Source organism: Myotis myotis, unplaced genomic scaffold (genome assembly GCF_014108235.1).
Source record: "Myotis myotis isolate mMyoMyo1 unplaced genomic scaffold, mMyoMyo1.p scaffold_m19_p_19, whole genome shotgun sequence".
NCBI classification, from domain to species: domain Eukaryota; kingdom Metazoa; phylum Chordata; class Mammalia; order Chiroptera; family Vespertilionidae; genus Myotis; species Myotis myotis.
Genome location: NW_023416323.1, coordinates 30,312,386 through 30,328,059, shown reverse-complemented (window position 1 = coordinate 30,328,059; position 15,674 = coordinate 30,312,386). Strand labels below are relative to the sequence as shown.

Sequence of the window (15,674 nt, the reverse complement as noted above, 5' to 3'; positions counted from 1 at the left end):
CTACATCTGTGGATGCCTAAATGTCGCCTCCCCTGGGACATCCATCCTGTGCTCAGAGGGGCCTCCCTGGCAGTCTCCTCTGCCGGCGTGTTCACCATGCCTCCTTCATGTCTATGGGGTGACATCTAGTCCGTATGCCCTTGAAACTTTGTGATGAGTTTGAAGCGAGAGGTAACGTTGGAAGCCCTTGGCATGTAGAGAGGAAGGAACTATGTCCCTCTACAAGTGTAGGTGAGGTTGTGGGGAAAGCATGGGGACTGGGGTCTACCTTGGGGCAAACACATTTGAGCTGCCAGGGGAGGATGGAAGGATCAAGGAGGCACAGTGGAGGAGACAGGAGCTCAGTTGGGAAAACTGCCCTGAGGAGAAGCAGCTGAGAGTTTCTAGGAGGGAGTGGCCAGGAGGGCCTACAAGGATTCCTGTCTGCTGCTCTTGTTACTCTTTTTTTAAATTCATCTCTTTAAAGTCATAAAAATTTAAATACCTGAATTCCAATTTTCATAAACATGCTAAACGTTAACATTTTGATATGTTTTCTTTCAGTGGCTTTCAGTGGTTTAGGGTTTTAAATGTTACAATTAAGTTTGTACTCAATTTAACATTTATATCACAAGCATAAGTCTATGATGGTCTTTTTTTGTTTGTTGTTAATCCTCATGTGAGGATATTTTTCCATTGATTTTTAGGGAGATTGGAAGAGAGAGGGAAAGACAGAGAAACATCCATGTGAGAGAAGCACATCGATTGGTTGCCTATCACATGACCCCCAACCAGGACCCTGGCCAGGGAGGAGTCTGCAACCAAGGTATGTGCCCTTGACCAGAATCGAACCTGGGACCCTTGTCTGATGCTCTGTCCACTGAGCCAAACTGGCTAGAGCAGCGGTTCTCAACCTGTGGATCACGACCCTTTCACAGGGGTCGCCTAAGACCATCAGAAATCACATATATAATTACATATTGTTTTTGTGATTAATCACTATGCTTTAATTATGTTCAATTTGTAACAGTGAAAATACATCCTGCATATCAGATATTTACATTATGATCCATAATAGTAGCAAAATTACAGTTATGAAGTAGCAACGCAAATAATTTTATAGTTGGGGGTCACCACAACATGAGGAACTGTATTAAAGGGTCGCAGCATTAGGAAGGTTGAGAACCACTGGGCTAGAGCCTATGATGGTCTTTTAAAACATGGCAAACATCATTCAGGCTGCTAGAATGTTCAGCACCACCTTTTAATTCATCTTCTTCATTATATTACTCCTTTCTGTCGTTACATATATTCTGGCTACTTGATGTCAGGTACTGAGAGTAGTATGCACATTTACTGTCTTTGTCTTGTATTTCCAAGGTAACAGATTTTGCCTCCAGTATTTTGATGTTAAAATATTGAGTGTACAAATGTTCAGAACAGTCATGCTTTCACAATTGCTCCTATGAATATAAAATTACCCGTATTATACTGCTTGACACTGCTCATTGCCTTAAATTGTGCTTTGTCTGCTGTAGCCACTCATGCTTTTTCTTTTGTTTGCATTTACCGGGTATAGCTTTGCCTCTCCTGGAGTTGTTTTATTTTAGGTGAGTCTCTTGCATTAGTTTAATCAGGGGAACTTTTTTTCCTCACAAGGGAATGTTAAATGCTTACATTTATTGTCATAACCATTTTGAGTGGCTGCCCATAATCTTGTTTTAGGTTTTCTGCATTTCCTTTCTTTTCTGACTTTTGAGCCATCGCTGATGATTTGTTTTATCTTCTGCAGTGATTTGGAAGGGAGACATCTTGCTTCTCACTCCACTGATCTGCATTCTGTCGCCTCCAACAAATGTTTTAATTTGTCTCTGAGTTCGCTTTCTAAGCAGCTCTGCTTATCTCGGCCAGGCCCCTCTCATCTCCTTTGGGGGAGGCGACATTCTCTGCAGAATGGTTTTAAAGGCCCTATGTTTATTTTTCTTTGTTTGCTCCCTGGGAAGAGAGTCCGACACAGCTGGAGCAGGAGAGCTGAGGGCCACTCCCAGGAGGTGCCTTGGTGCTCCCGTGGGATTGAAGGGACCAGCCAGGCCCTTACCAGAGAGGGGACGGGAGTGTTTGGTGTTGGTGATGGGGCAAGGCAGAAAGTGTCATCACCACGCCTATGGAAGCCACAGGAACAGGTGCCTGCTGGCCCATGGTTGAGAAAAGCAGTCTGAGCAGACTGGTCCCAGCTGGCAGGGATGAGCTCTATGCAGAGAGAGGGTCCCAGGGCTGAGGGACCAGAGTAAGGGCGGGGTGGGAGGTGGGTGACTGGAGATGGTGGGGTTGCGACTCTGGCCTAGATAGTGGTTCAGAAACTGTTGGTCTCAGGCGTGAAACTTCTGGGCACATGAATTACTTTAAAATATGCTTTTTAAGACTTCTAAATGGAATTTCAGCGAGGGCTCTTTTAGTGCCTCCATTTGTCTACTCTCTTAACCAGGTGTTGCTCTAATGTATTGTATATTAAAACTCTCTCTCTCTCTCTGGGGCAATTAAAAGCTTTAAATGACTTGTTTAGATCTAAATCCTCTGGCATTTTTTCCATTTATGCAAGCTAGCTGCTCCTCTGTATCCTCTAACACGGAGGTGCAGGTTCTTGGCAGGGCACTGCCACACCCACAGACAGGGGAGAGCTGGGTCTGGGACAGACAGGCCAGGCTGGGCTGGCTGGGGAGGACAGGTGTCCAGGGCCCAAGAAGGTCTCTAGAGAGAGATACAGGCTGGGTAAGGCTTTTCTTTTCTTCCCCCGCTCCCAGCTTTATGGAGATGTTATTTTTAAAAAAATATTTCTTTCTTTTTTTTTTTAATTGTTTAAAGTATTACAGGTCTCTTCCCCCCCCCCCCCCATTAACTCCCCCCTGGCCACTCCCAACCCCGAGGGCAAGCCCCCACCGTTCCAGTGTCTGTGCCCATTGGTCATGCTAATATGCATGCATACAAGTCCTTTGGTTGATCTCTAACCCCCCCTGCCTTCTTCCCGAGGTTGGACGGTCTGCTCAGTGCCACCTTGTCTCTGGATCCGTTTTTGTTCATCAAATTATGTTGATCATTATATCCCACATATGAGTGAGATCATGTGATATTTATCTTTCTCTGACTGGCTTATTTTGCTTGGCATAATGCTCTCCAGTTATGGAGATATTATTGACATATAACGTATAAGTTTAAGGTATATAATGATTTGATACACATATATACTGCAAAATGATTACCACAGGTCTTCATTTGTAGGGGGCATGAGAGGTGGGAGGGGCAGGGGGACTGGCCTGACACCAACAACCCTCTGCCTGACAGGGCCAAGACTTTCTGAAGAGTGACCTTAGGGACCTGCTGGTGAGAAGGGGCCAGGATAGTGCATGCACAGATAGGGCTCTGAGGGGGCAGCCTCGCCCCTGGGGAGGGTAGTGAAGCCAAATAGCGACTCAGGGGAGCTAGACCATTTCCACTGGACACCAAAGACTGATACCTCACAAACACCAAGAGCTCTGGGATCAGCATCTCCGCTGATCCTCTGGATGCCTAGGAACATTTTAACCAGAATCAATAGTAGCCTCACCAGGGTCCACAAGCAGGTTCCACAAAGGCCTTAGGACAGGCCTGGCCACTGGAGATCAGGTCATTGCTCTCATCTCCATGTTGCTCCAGCTTCTCAGGCCCTCAGGGTGCCAGATGAGGAAACTGGGTTCCAGAAATGCAGATGATGTAATCCAAAGTCACTCAACAGGCCAATCCCAGCTCCCTACAGTGCCTCAAAATATTCCAACCCGTGTAAGGTATAAGGGTTTTCTTTTCTCCTTCTATATGTGTTTAGTGTAAACATTCTGACTCAGTTATTAACAGATAGACCCAACGCATATGAGTGTGTGCTTGTGTGTGTGTGTGTGTGTGTGTGTGTGTGTGTGTGTGTGTATTCCCCCAACAGAGTTAGTCCTCTTCTGTGCTTCTAGTGCTGTCTGCCCATTCCCCCATTATACCATTTCTCTCACTGCACTGGAATTATCTATTTGTGTTTGTCCTCCTCACAGGAGTGAGTACATAAGGGCAGGGACTTTATGTTGTTCTTTGTAAAGTGTACAGTTGGCATACACAAATTTTGTTAAATAAATGTTAATGAATTCACACCTCTCCACTCACTATACATAGGTTACAGCAGCGTGGTCCCAATACATGTGCAATCCTTTTATAATCAAATATTTTTAAATTATGTTCTTCCGTAGGTTAACAACCTAAAAACTGTACTTTGCTCAGCATACTTGTACCTGTGGAGACCGTGCCTAGGGAGAGCATGGCTGCTTCAAGGTGCCACGGCAAAGGGTCTCAAGTGCGGGTCTTTCCAATGAAGTGTGCAAAGAAGAATATTTTCACTGAATGTACCCAATAAGTTTCTGAAATACACCAGCCTCTGCCTCCTTTGCCTTTCATGCTGCTACTTCAGATCCACAGTTGGACCTGCTCAGGCTTGACGTGAGACAAGGTTGGCAGAATTTATAAGATCCGAATTTGGCTCAACTGCTGGGCTGCATTGTTCCATAGGTGTGAGGAAACACCTAAAGGGAACATCATGAGGTAGCCACGTTCATTTGTGCATTTCCTACATTGCATTCTTTATTCTATTTTAGAATTGATAGACTGCCTAAGGGCAGGGACTGTGTCTCATTTACCTACAGCTCTCCAGAGCTTGGCCCAGGGCTTAACACAGGTAGATGCCAGGTGCATGAGCAAGCTTTGAACACTTGCTGAGCACTTACTGTGTGCCAGGCCCTATGCTGGGAGCTGATCATAGGAATCTCTAAAAATTGACATTCCTTGGGGTCACAATGATCAAGTAAAAGTGGCCTGGTTGGTGAAGCTGCTCTGAAGTAACTATGGCTCTAACTTCTGATGTCAGTCATTCTAAGCATCTGTGCCTTTATTATCACTATTCCAATCTCTCAATTTGATTTTATTCTTCAGAAGTCATCATTCCACCCTGTTGTGTTCAGTGTATGCTGTCACACATTAATCATTACTTGGGTCAATGGCCAGATGAGCCCTTAGCATTCCATTACCAAGTGTTTGTCATTTCTCATTAGTGATATGTTTATAATCACTAGGGACTTACTGCTGGACAGCTTGTCAAAATCCGTGTGGCCTTGACAACCCGTGTATTTATCCTTCTATAACTGTGGAGGACATCTGGAACCCAAGCATGACTTTCCAGAGAAAACAGTATGGCACCATGATCCCTTTCATCTTCTATCATCTTCTACATCAAAATCCCTCTTTACTTATCAAAGGACTCTCTCACATCTGTGAACGTTACTTCCCCTCTGCCTCACATCCTTCACAGAACTGCAGGTGCCTCTTGGAAGAACTACTGCATCTGTGGTCCTCTCCTTCCTGCCTTTGTTTTCCATTGTTATTGGAAGTGTAGCCATGGAGAGAAATCTAGTGGGCAGCAGCCACTGCAGCCATTAGAAAAGATAGATTTTCCCTCTAACCAGCCTGAGGAGAAGGGGATTTGGTTTCCAGTCCCTGCACTGTGCAGAGAAATAAGCTGAATTCATTCGAAACGGGAAGTCCAGAAACATCTTTTGTCAAACAAGATCTCTGCATGGGAAGGAGCCCTGACTGACAGGTTCTGCATCCAGAAAGGTCTGTGGGATTTGCAGTGACCCTGACTCAGGCCCTCACAATAGCCATCCCAGGAGGCAGCTACTCAGAGTGTCACCGGGAAACCGTGGACCAAAGTGTAACACAGCCTGCCTCCTGGAACACAGAAAAATGGCCTTAGCCTTGGGGGCAAGGCTTATGCCTCCTTCCTCTCAGAAAGAGCCATCCTAAACTGCCTAGATTTGGGCACGATAGCTGTGCTTGGCATCTCTGCTTCCCAGCAGCCCATGCTGCCTCCCACCCGACCCAGGCAGCAATCCTTAGAGCAGACCTCCCGCCCTTCTAGTGCCTAGGACTTTTGTAAAAACCAAATGGGAGAAAAGGCCATGCACATTCCTTGAACAGTGCAGAGCGCTGGTAGGAACACTGGATTTTGATGCTGTGTGGCCATGCCCTGCACAAGATCGAGCTTTGTGCATACTTGGTGAGCATGCTCCACACTGCAACAGGATGCCCGGATGGAGTGCGATACCTTCAATTGCTGGTTTCTAATTTCACATCCCTTCTTCTGCCTAGGAACTTTTTTGGTTCTCTAACACTTATTAGCCTGACATCCAAGGCTTTCCAAATCCTTATTTCCAAACATCTATTTCCTACTGAAACCCTCTTTTCCATCTCAGGGCCCCCAGAGGACGCCATTGGCATTCTCAACCCTGTTCATTTGGTCACAGCTTTTCCCTGTCTTCCTTCCCCACCCGCGTTACCCCTCAGAGCCTCTCCAAAGTGTACCCATCCTTGAAGATCAAGCAGAAGACCTCTATGCAAGCTGACCCACAAATCACTTCACTCGTCTTCAAAACAATGCTGACTGGTTTCCTGCTGACTGGAACCAGGGAGGCAGCGATCACAGTGGTTAAGAGCAGGCTCTGAAATCAGGTTGCCTAGGTTGGAGTCCTGGTCCCACTTCTCGCTGCGTATGTCACCTTGGGCCAGTTACTTAAAGGTCCGGAGCACTGCTTTCCTCAGCTATAATGTAGGGATAATAAGGGTAGCTCTTTTATGCACATAGAGTTCGGAGCACAGTGCCTGACGCACTGTAAGCACTAGATAAAGGAAGATTGGTATTATCCCAGGTAACAGCCGTAGCCCAGGAAAAGTAGATGTTATCATCCCAGATGAGGTAAATGAGGCCCAGAAAGTTTCAAACATTTGGCCAATATCACACATTTAGTGAGAAAACTGAGATTCAGACTCAGGTCTGTCTGCTTGGGACCCACAGCTTTCCCACTGCCGTAGCCAACCCACCTAATCAGGCTTCCTGTGGTTACGTCAGCCCTTGTTCAACACAAGGCACCTCTCCTCTCGACAGCCAGACCCTGGGCTCCGCGAGAGCAAGGTTTCTCAGAATGATCCCACGCCAGCTATCCACCATTCAGTATTTGTTGAGGGAAAAGTGAGGGAAAGTGCATTTCAAGACCAGACTCTAACCCAAAAGAACTTAGTACTGGTACTTAGGTGCCCAGAAGTCAGGGGCCTCTCCAAGAATCAGGGTAAGCCTACCTCCAGGCTCTTCCCCACCTAAATCCACCCAACACACTTGGATGCATCTGACCATATTGCTCTCCTGCCAAACACTTCCAGGGAGCCCCATACATCCTGTGAGACTGGTCTGAGTGTTTTCTCTAGAGTCCAACATGCTCAATTAACATACGTCTTCACTGAGCTTGACATGTATTTCTTTGGTCCAGAAGGCAAACTTTCAGGAGAGGAAGAGATGGTCAAGGACAGCAACAATGTGCTCTCTCAGACGGTGCAGTGAAGGGACCCATGGCCTGCGCTAGGAGGCAGGGAACTTTGGTTCTACTGGGGCTATGATTCCCAGATTTATGTCCCTTTATTTTTAAAGCAAAGCTGCATGTAAAGTGCTCTGTACACCAAATTCATAAGGTCAGAATTTCATGATAAACATGATGGAGAACCGTGCCCATTTTGCTGTTTGCCTCGTCATCCAAATAAAAAAGCCTCATGTGTGTTAATGGGACAGAGAGAAGAACATGACAAGTAGTGTAGTGTGCCCAAAGTCACTGAGGCCCTACATTTTCATGTAGATACACTTAATCAAATGAAACTATCCTTTCAACCTCCTCAGGGACCAAGCAAAGATGGGGAATGAAGAGTGGGATTGTAAAAAAGTCCATGAAGACTCTGGATAGAAAATTCTCAAAAAAAAACACCTAAAATCCCATTTAGTCAAAGCTATTATTATTTTTAGTGCCTGTTATATACGAGGTGCTTTATTTGCATTATCTAATTTACTCCTCACCACAACCTGCCAGAGAGGTGGTACTATCTCCGTTTTGCAGAAGAGGAAACTGAGACTCCATGTCGTGGTCAAGGCCAGTGGGTGGAAGAGTGGCTTTGACCTCACATATGTCTGACTCCTGTCCAGAATCTTTCTCCTAAAGCACAAGGCTTACATTTCCTTAAGGAATCTTGGAGTCCAAAAGACTCAGATCTCTTGGGTCATCTGTTACAATCACCCTCTAGACATCCTCTCCCTCAGCTCATTAGCAGAGGTTAAGACCTGTGCATAATGCAGTTAGCTAATTTACTTATTGTATGTAAATGCTTGAGATCTTTCCTCGGTATATTTATCTGCCAGAAAATCAGGACCACAACAAAGCTTAGCAAGTGTTTTTAATCATGTGTTAACTAGCAGTAAATCTTTTGCTTAATTTCGCTGAAAATTGTCTGCCTGTTCCCTTTCCTGTTGCCCTATCTTGTAAAATTCTATAAGCTCCATTTGATAATAACAACAGCTAAAGTTAATTGAGCACCCACTATGTACCAGTCAAGTGATTTAATTCATAACTGAGGAGGTAGGCTCTGTTATCATCCTCATTGTACAGGTGAGGAAACAGAAGCGCAGAGAGATTTGTCAACTTGCCCAAGGTCACACAGCCCAAATGGTAGAGCCAGGGATTCATCTCAGACTGACTGATTACAGAACCCACTTTGCTAAATGCCTCAGTTTCTAAAGAAAATTTTCTCCTAAAGGAAAACACTCTAGAATAGCCCTGTCCAACACAAATATAATGTGAGTTATAAATGCAAGCTATATATGTAATTACAAATTTTCTAGTAGATACTTAAACAAGTAAACAGTGAAATGAAGTTTAATAATAATTTTATTTTGACCCGATATATAAAAATATTAACATTATTAATAAGCTATTATATATTCTTTTTTATATTGGTTTTTCAAAATCTGGTGTATATTTTATACTTACAGCACATTTCAATTCAGACTAGCCACATTTTAGGTGTTCAATAGGCACATGTGGCTATTATATTGGACAACGTGGGTATATAAATGGACATTCTCCTTGTCCTATTTCATCAATTTTTTTGTTTCCATTTCAGCTTTAAATTTGAGTCGCAAATTATGATTGGGTCAAATAAGTCTATGTTAATGGAAAGATGGCCTGTGGGTAATTTAATGAACAGAGCAGCAGGTTAGGACAGTGGAAGGAATAAGCTTTTAGGAGTTGTAACATCTGGGTTCTAATCCCCATCTTTCCCATTATCTGCGACTCTGGCCAGTGGCAACCCTCAACTTCCCTCAGCCTCTTTCCTTATGTTAAAAAAGAGTTGATGGTTTGTGATTATTAAGGTTCTTTTCATTTCTAAAAAACTCTGCTAACTGCACACACCCTTTTCAGGGTTTTGGCATCTGTTTCCACTTTCCACTCAAGATTTCTACATGGCAGGGCTTATCCTAAGTTGGGTTGTGTTCCCTGTGCCCGGCTCTGTGCCTGATACACTGCAGGCACAAGAAGAAATGAAAATCCAGTTCTTCTTTGAGGGACCCCTAGGCGTCCCAGTTTTTGCCAGAATAACGATAGCAGCCTTAGCAATTAATTACACTTTCATTTCCTTTCTCATACTGGCCTAAAATCTTGACAATCCAAGCTTTCGGAAGGGTTATAGCCAGGATTAAAAATCATTTCCTGATCCTGTTAGCAAAGACCATAGTGCTCAGCTGTAGGCACAGCTGCCGAGAGAACCCCCCCACAAATGGCCTTGCTCTTATTACATGCTGTTCTGATGCCGAGGAGAGTTAATTAATGACTCTAAATAAGAAAACAATCAAATCTGTCTGCGGTCATATGAGTCAGAGCAGACCCAGATGGGGAGCCAGGTCTCTGGCCTCCAAGTGCCCCGGGGAAAAGCAATAGCAGCCTTCACTCCATGTGTCAGAACCCTGCAAATCCCCAGCCTAGAAGGAGAAGGAATGGCTCCAGGAGGATTGGAGACCCAGCTTGATGTCAAGCATTTTCTAAAAGGCCAGGCCCCCTATCTGCGTGTTGTGCAGAGTGAGGTTCAGGGAGAGGAAGAACAGCATGAGTCTGTTTCCTTCTATTTTCTTTAGATTCCCAAACCTACAGCTGCTGAATGGGGAGTTCTCAGGCACAGGCCCCTGGTGTGTGTGGCAAGATTGGTGTAGCTGGCACTGCCACCTTGGGAAGACTGAAGGACATGTGGCCTGAAGCCCATCAAGCCCCAAACCTGTCCTCCCTCAGGAGTCCTGCAGCCACATATGACGGCAGAACTCTGATTCTGAGGACATGGAGGCAGGAATGTGATGCTTCCCTGAGATTTGTTGAGGTTAACAGCCGTGAAAACTTTTATTTCGGTGTTAGAGGCTTTGCTCTGAAAATCGGAGAGTGGAATAGGTGGAAAAAGCCTCTTAACATTATCCACGTGTCCTCAGAATTGGACAGGATGCTAGCAAATAAAGACAAGCCTTACTTTTGGCTCTGTACGTACTCTGGCAAATAATAACAGCCTCCTCGTGGTTCCCCCCCCTCCCCCATTCTTGCAGATTATTAAAACTGGTAGTGTTGCCATCCAGGCTTGGCTCCCTGTGAAATTTTTCCACTCTGGAAAGAAAACCCTGGGCTACTGGCCATGCGGGTCATTATGCTTTCCTCTTCTTTGGTAATCAACTTCAGGTAACAAACTTTTTGTCAGGATATGTAAAGTGTGTGGTAACAATCCTTGATGAAATTGAAAGGACTTTTTGTGGTTTCTGTCTGAATTGTAGTGGGCCCCAACCCCATTCCTCTAAAATTTGGTTAGAATCTCACATAGAAATGGCCCAACACTTCAATCTCACTTCTAAAATAGGACAAATAAACAGCGGTAAGAAGGAGGCTCCAGAGTTCAAGAGACCCAGATTGGAACCTAAACTCCGTCCCTTCTGGCCTGTGTGATTGTGGGCAAGCCCCTTCCTCTCAAAGCTTCATTTCCTCGTCTCGGAGGTGGGAATAACACCACCACCTATCTCACGAGGCTGTGAGGATGAAATACGTCCTCACATGTGAAGAGCCTGACTCGGAAACGTTTCTTCTTCTTATTAGCTCATCACTCTTTAAATAGGGATCGCCAAAGGGTTCATTCAAAGTGATGCGCTGGAAGCCTCCACAGCATTATGTGATGAGCTTTGGGAAAATCCTCACAGAGGCTGGCTGTCGTCCTCAGAGCTGGCCTCATGCCCTAAAATCCTCCCTTCTCACTAATGGGGCTGAGGCCAGTGCTGTACAACCTTGGACAGCTCCACTCCTTAGCCATTGCTGGCTGCCTGAGGGTGCAAAATGCTTGCGGGGTGGGGGTGGGGGATTTTCCCAAGAAAGGTTGTGTTCATGGGAGGATTTAGGATTCACCAGGGCTGCAGTCTCCCAACACGCATGCCACTTGCATTCTTCAACTAACCTCAGGGAAGCATCACATTCGTGCCTCCTGGAATATTCTGAGGGACCTGGCCTCAGAAACCCATGAAGTCTACTCATAGATTTACTGAATCTTCAGGCCCTTTCCTTCTCTCTGATGAACTCCAAGGATTTTTTTCCTCCCCAAGAAGAACAGAAACACCACCCACATCTTCCTGTATCTGATGATATTTCATTTGGCTTCAGCACAAGGATTAAAGATTCTCGATTAACTCCAAGTGAAAGTAATAATGTGTGAGCAAGAAGAAAGGTTTTACAAGACAAGGAGATTCAGGTATGAATTAAAAGAAACATAAAATAACGGTATTGCCTGTAGGTGAGGTTGAGCGTCATTCTCTAATCAGAATAAAGCAGGTGGTTCAATTTATGAAATAATTTAGTTTTTCACTCTCCAATGCAGAACACAATATACAGTCACCTTCTGAACAGGCAGGGAAGATATTAAGTCCTATTTTTACTTTATGATACTGAGTCACATAGTTCAATGCAAATCACATGGATGCCAAAGTAAGAACCATACCAGGTATTTAAATACCTCCTTTCCTTTGAGGAGCTTAAAAGAGTTTGTGGCTTCGTGAAATCCCTTTACAGCAACTCCCGGAGAAGGGACACTGTCACCAGGTGGGCATTTGAGACTGAGCTCATCTCATCCATCTCATCCATCTCCCACACTCCCATCATTAGGCCTGGAAGAGCCAGTGTTTGCCAGTTCTTTATAGGCTCCTGATACCTGCATTTTCTGGGCCACATTGCCAACTAGGAAAAGAAGGCTTATGTTTGAAAAATATGGTATTGACCAATAAGAGGAAGAGAAGAGCATCAAAGTGAAATAGGGAAAAAAGGAGAAAGAAATCATAGAGTGAGAGGAAGAAACAGGAAAGATGCTTATACCTCTCTGATTTTGATAAATGTTTTCTATGCATTTTTCTCATAGATGGATTTGATGCCCAGCCCCAACGGGATGAAAACATAAACAAAGGTCTATATTTAGGCCCCCTTTAAATATTTCCCTGTGGGTAAGGACAGCGGCAGTCCCACTGCTAGAATTAGCTTGAAGAAACTGCAGACAAGCACATCAGCTCAGGACTCCAAAGGCAGACAGGGAGTCTCCAAATAGAAGGGTTTATGGTTTTCACCTAACAATGCTCACACCCACCCTGAACCTCCACACCATGGTTTAGCTTCTTCCCAGCAGAGGTCGCTGTGGATACTGGCAATGGATACTTGAGACTGGACGTGGCTGGGCTGGGTGGTGGCTCCACTGTCCGCTCTTCTTGTGGTTCCACTGGGAAAGGTGGTCTCAGGCAGGGATTATATCAAAGCACAGCACCTTTGTCATGAAAGTACTCTGAGGCTGAGGTCACTTGCTGGGAGCGGCAGGTCTTGGAGGGCTGTTCTCATCCTCCGAGGGTGTCTTCCCACAGCGGTACCTCAGTGTCACACCAGTACCCTCCCTGCAAGTGTACCTGGTGTTACTGAGAGGCCACCTGTCACTGACCAGCAACCCCAGCCCATGGTCCTTCCAGACACGGAGAGCAAAGTGACAAAAGTTGTCTTGCTGCACAATCTTGCACCCCCTTCTAAGGGACTCCGTTGATTCACACTCCCAAACCCCACTTGGCAGCCTATGCTGGTGATGGGTCAGAATTCTCCTCAGCCTGAATATTCTGAGGGATGGAAAGGGCAGGGCTCTGGTGAGGGTGTGAGGTTCAGACCTGAGACCGCCCCCCGCAAAGAGCCCACATTCTGGGTCACACCCAGGCATGCAGGCCAGGCCCAAGGTGGCCTGAAGCTACCTCCACCCTGAGACATCCACTTGGACCCTCGTTCATTACTGTGGCTTGAGAGTGGAAGCGGAGACCACCCTGCACCCATCCCCATCCCCAACATCCAAGGCCACCAGTGAGTGGTGGTTCTCACACACACCCAGCCAGGTGCCCAAGCTCACCATGACACGCAGTGAACACTGGAGCACTCACTTGTGCATTCTACCCAGTTATGCACATTCACACACACACATTGACCCATGCACACACCATTATGACCCATGCACACACACTGTGACACACAAACACACTCAAACCCGGGAACCAAATTTGACTTATCATGGCTGATGGCACGTGTTGGGGTGGGGGTGGGGGTCGGGGTCCACTCAGGATATCCCTCTGGCCCACTCAGGACTGCTGAACCGTGGGCCCTTCCCCGGGAGATGGAGTCCCCCAACTGTCCACATCCTTGTGGTCCCAGGTCTTGAACGCCCCCAGAATGGACCCTGGTTACCATCGCACACATGGCATCAGGGTGCTGGGCTGGCAGCGGGTGTGAGGAGGGTGGGGGGGAGGGTGCGGAGGAGAAGAGTGCGGGGCATAGTGCCCTGCCCGGGCTCAGCCGCCTCCTCTCCTGGGATTTTCCATCTCCGCTCGCGCGGGCCTGTGAGGAGCGAGCGCGCTTTGTCTCCCGCCCGGCATCTGGCACGTTTCCGCGGAAGCTCCCCGCGCCGCGCCCGAAGCCCCCCCTCTCCTGGCCGCGCCCCCCGCTCAGCCCTTGGCGCAGGCCCGCCAGTGCGGCGACCGCTGCTTTGTCCTCCCGCGGATGCCAGGGCGGAGAGCGAAGCCCCGTGCCCGGAGCGCCCGCCGCGTGCCGGGGGTGTAGGTCTCCGCGCCTGATTTGGGGCGCACCCTGCGCCGAGGGGAGCAGCCCCTAGGGTCTGCGGACGCGGGGGGTGTCTGCCCGGAGCTCCAGGGTGCCTGCGAGGGACCGCCCTGTCCCGCCCCGCACCCGTCCGCCCGGGTCTAGCTCCCCTCCGGGTGCAGGAGCGCGCGCCCCCGGGGCGAGGTGGGGCGGGGTTAGGAGGGTGGTTTCGACTTGGTGTCCCTGGCCTGGATCCAGGTAGAGAGGGCCTCGGAGATCAGACCGGGAGGGCTCCGGTCGGGAGGGCTCCCTCGATCCCTCTTACTGTCCCCCACCGCACACCTCGCCCCCAGGCCACTCCGACCTTAGGCGCCGAGCGAGCGCGGAGGACCCCGAGAATCCGTCGGTGCTTTCCTGTTCCCACGACGCCAAGCAGGTGCGGGGAGGTCCCCCGCCTTTGCCTCTTACGCCCCAATCCCCTCTCCCTCAATAACATAGGCGGGTCCAGTAAGAGGGGGAGAGTCCCCTGTCTCCATCTATCCCCTCTTCACAAAACCCGGGCTTCGGGGACAGGGTGGGCACGGGGAAGGGTCATCCTGATTCCCAACAGCCCTTCCGGAATAACCCGGGAGGGTCTGGGCAGAAGGAATCCTGTGGTCTCCTCCATCACAGCCAGACCCCCTTTGCAGCCTCAAGCAGCCGAGGTCCTGTGGGGAAGGGTCCCTGCCTCCGGACCTCCATCCCTCCCGTCCTCAATGATCCAAGGAGCGAGACTTCAGACACCGGGGAGGGAGGCTCCCAGCTCCGGACGCCCCCAGGAGAGACGGGGCGGGGGAGTGGCCCCTCAGCTTGCCCCTCACACTCAAGAGCCCCCTCCACCATAAAACAAAAACTAACCCAAGCCGCTCCGACATCAGGCGCCGGGCTAGAGGGAGGCCGGCCAGGAGTCAGCAGCTCCCTCGGACAGATGGTGTGGAGGGCGGCGAGGACAGGTCCCATCAACTCCCCAGGCCCCCCCCACTCCCTCTCCAATAAAACAAACGCGAATTCAGCAGCACCGACCTCAGAGAGGCAGGAGAGCGGTCAACGCCAGGCAGTGCACCCAGCTCCTCGGGGCTCCTTGCGGCTTCCCGAAGGTAGTTCTCGCGGCGGCGGCGGCGGCGGCAGCGGAGGCGGCCGCAGCTCCCGCGGCTCCCGCGTTCCGAGCCTCCCTCGGACTCAGCACCTGGAGCGGGGAACAGCTCCGCGCCTCATTCCGATGGCCCCGCCTCCTGTGCGCCGCCATAGCCAATGGCTACCCGGGCCCCGCCTAGGAGGCCGCCCATTGGGGGGGGCGTCTTCCCCTCACCCTTCGGCTCCGCCCGAGGGTTCCTAGGTCTCTCTGTCAAGACCACATCCCCCAGAGACCGCCTGCGTTTTCGCACTGCCTTCTGGAACTTGTAGTCCTTCATGGACCCGGAGTGAGCTCCTGCCGCGGGAAGGTGGCCAGAGATGGACTGCATTTTCCAGGATGCATTGAAGAAACGGAGGCTCTGAGGTGGGCGGGAGGACTGTTTCCATAGCAAAGGCGGCTGGTTGCAGATGGCTGAGGGAGAGAGGGGAAACCTCGAAGGATTGTGCGTGACTTCGGGAGCC

General features: G+C 48.6%; 1 protein-coding gene across 2 annotated transcripts in view; it reads right to left on the bottom strand.

The window, feature by feature from the left end:
- Positions 1-15,247, bottom strand: part of SMPD3 (sphingomyelin phosphodiesterase 3) — a 77,431-nt gene extending 62,184 nt beyond the window's left edge. For both annotated transcript variants that reach the window (XM_036346562.1, XM_036346563.1), the window contains exon 1: positions 15,102-15,247. The gene's annotated coding sequence lies outside the window, so the exon portion shown is untranslated. The remainder of the gene's footprint in view (positions 1-15,101) is intronic.
- Positions 15,248-15,674: the final 427 nt, after the last annotated feature.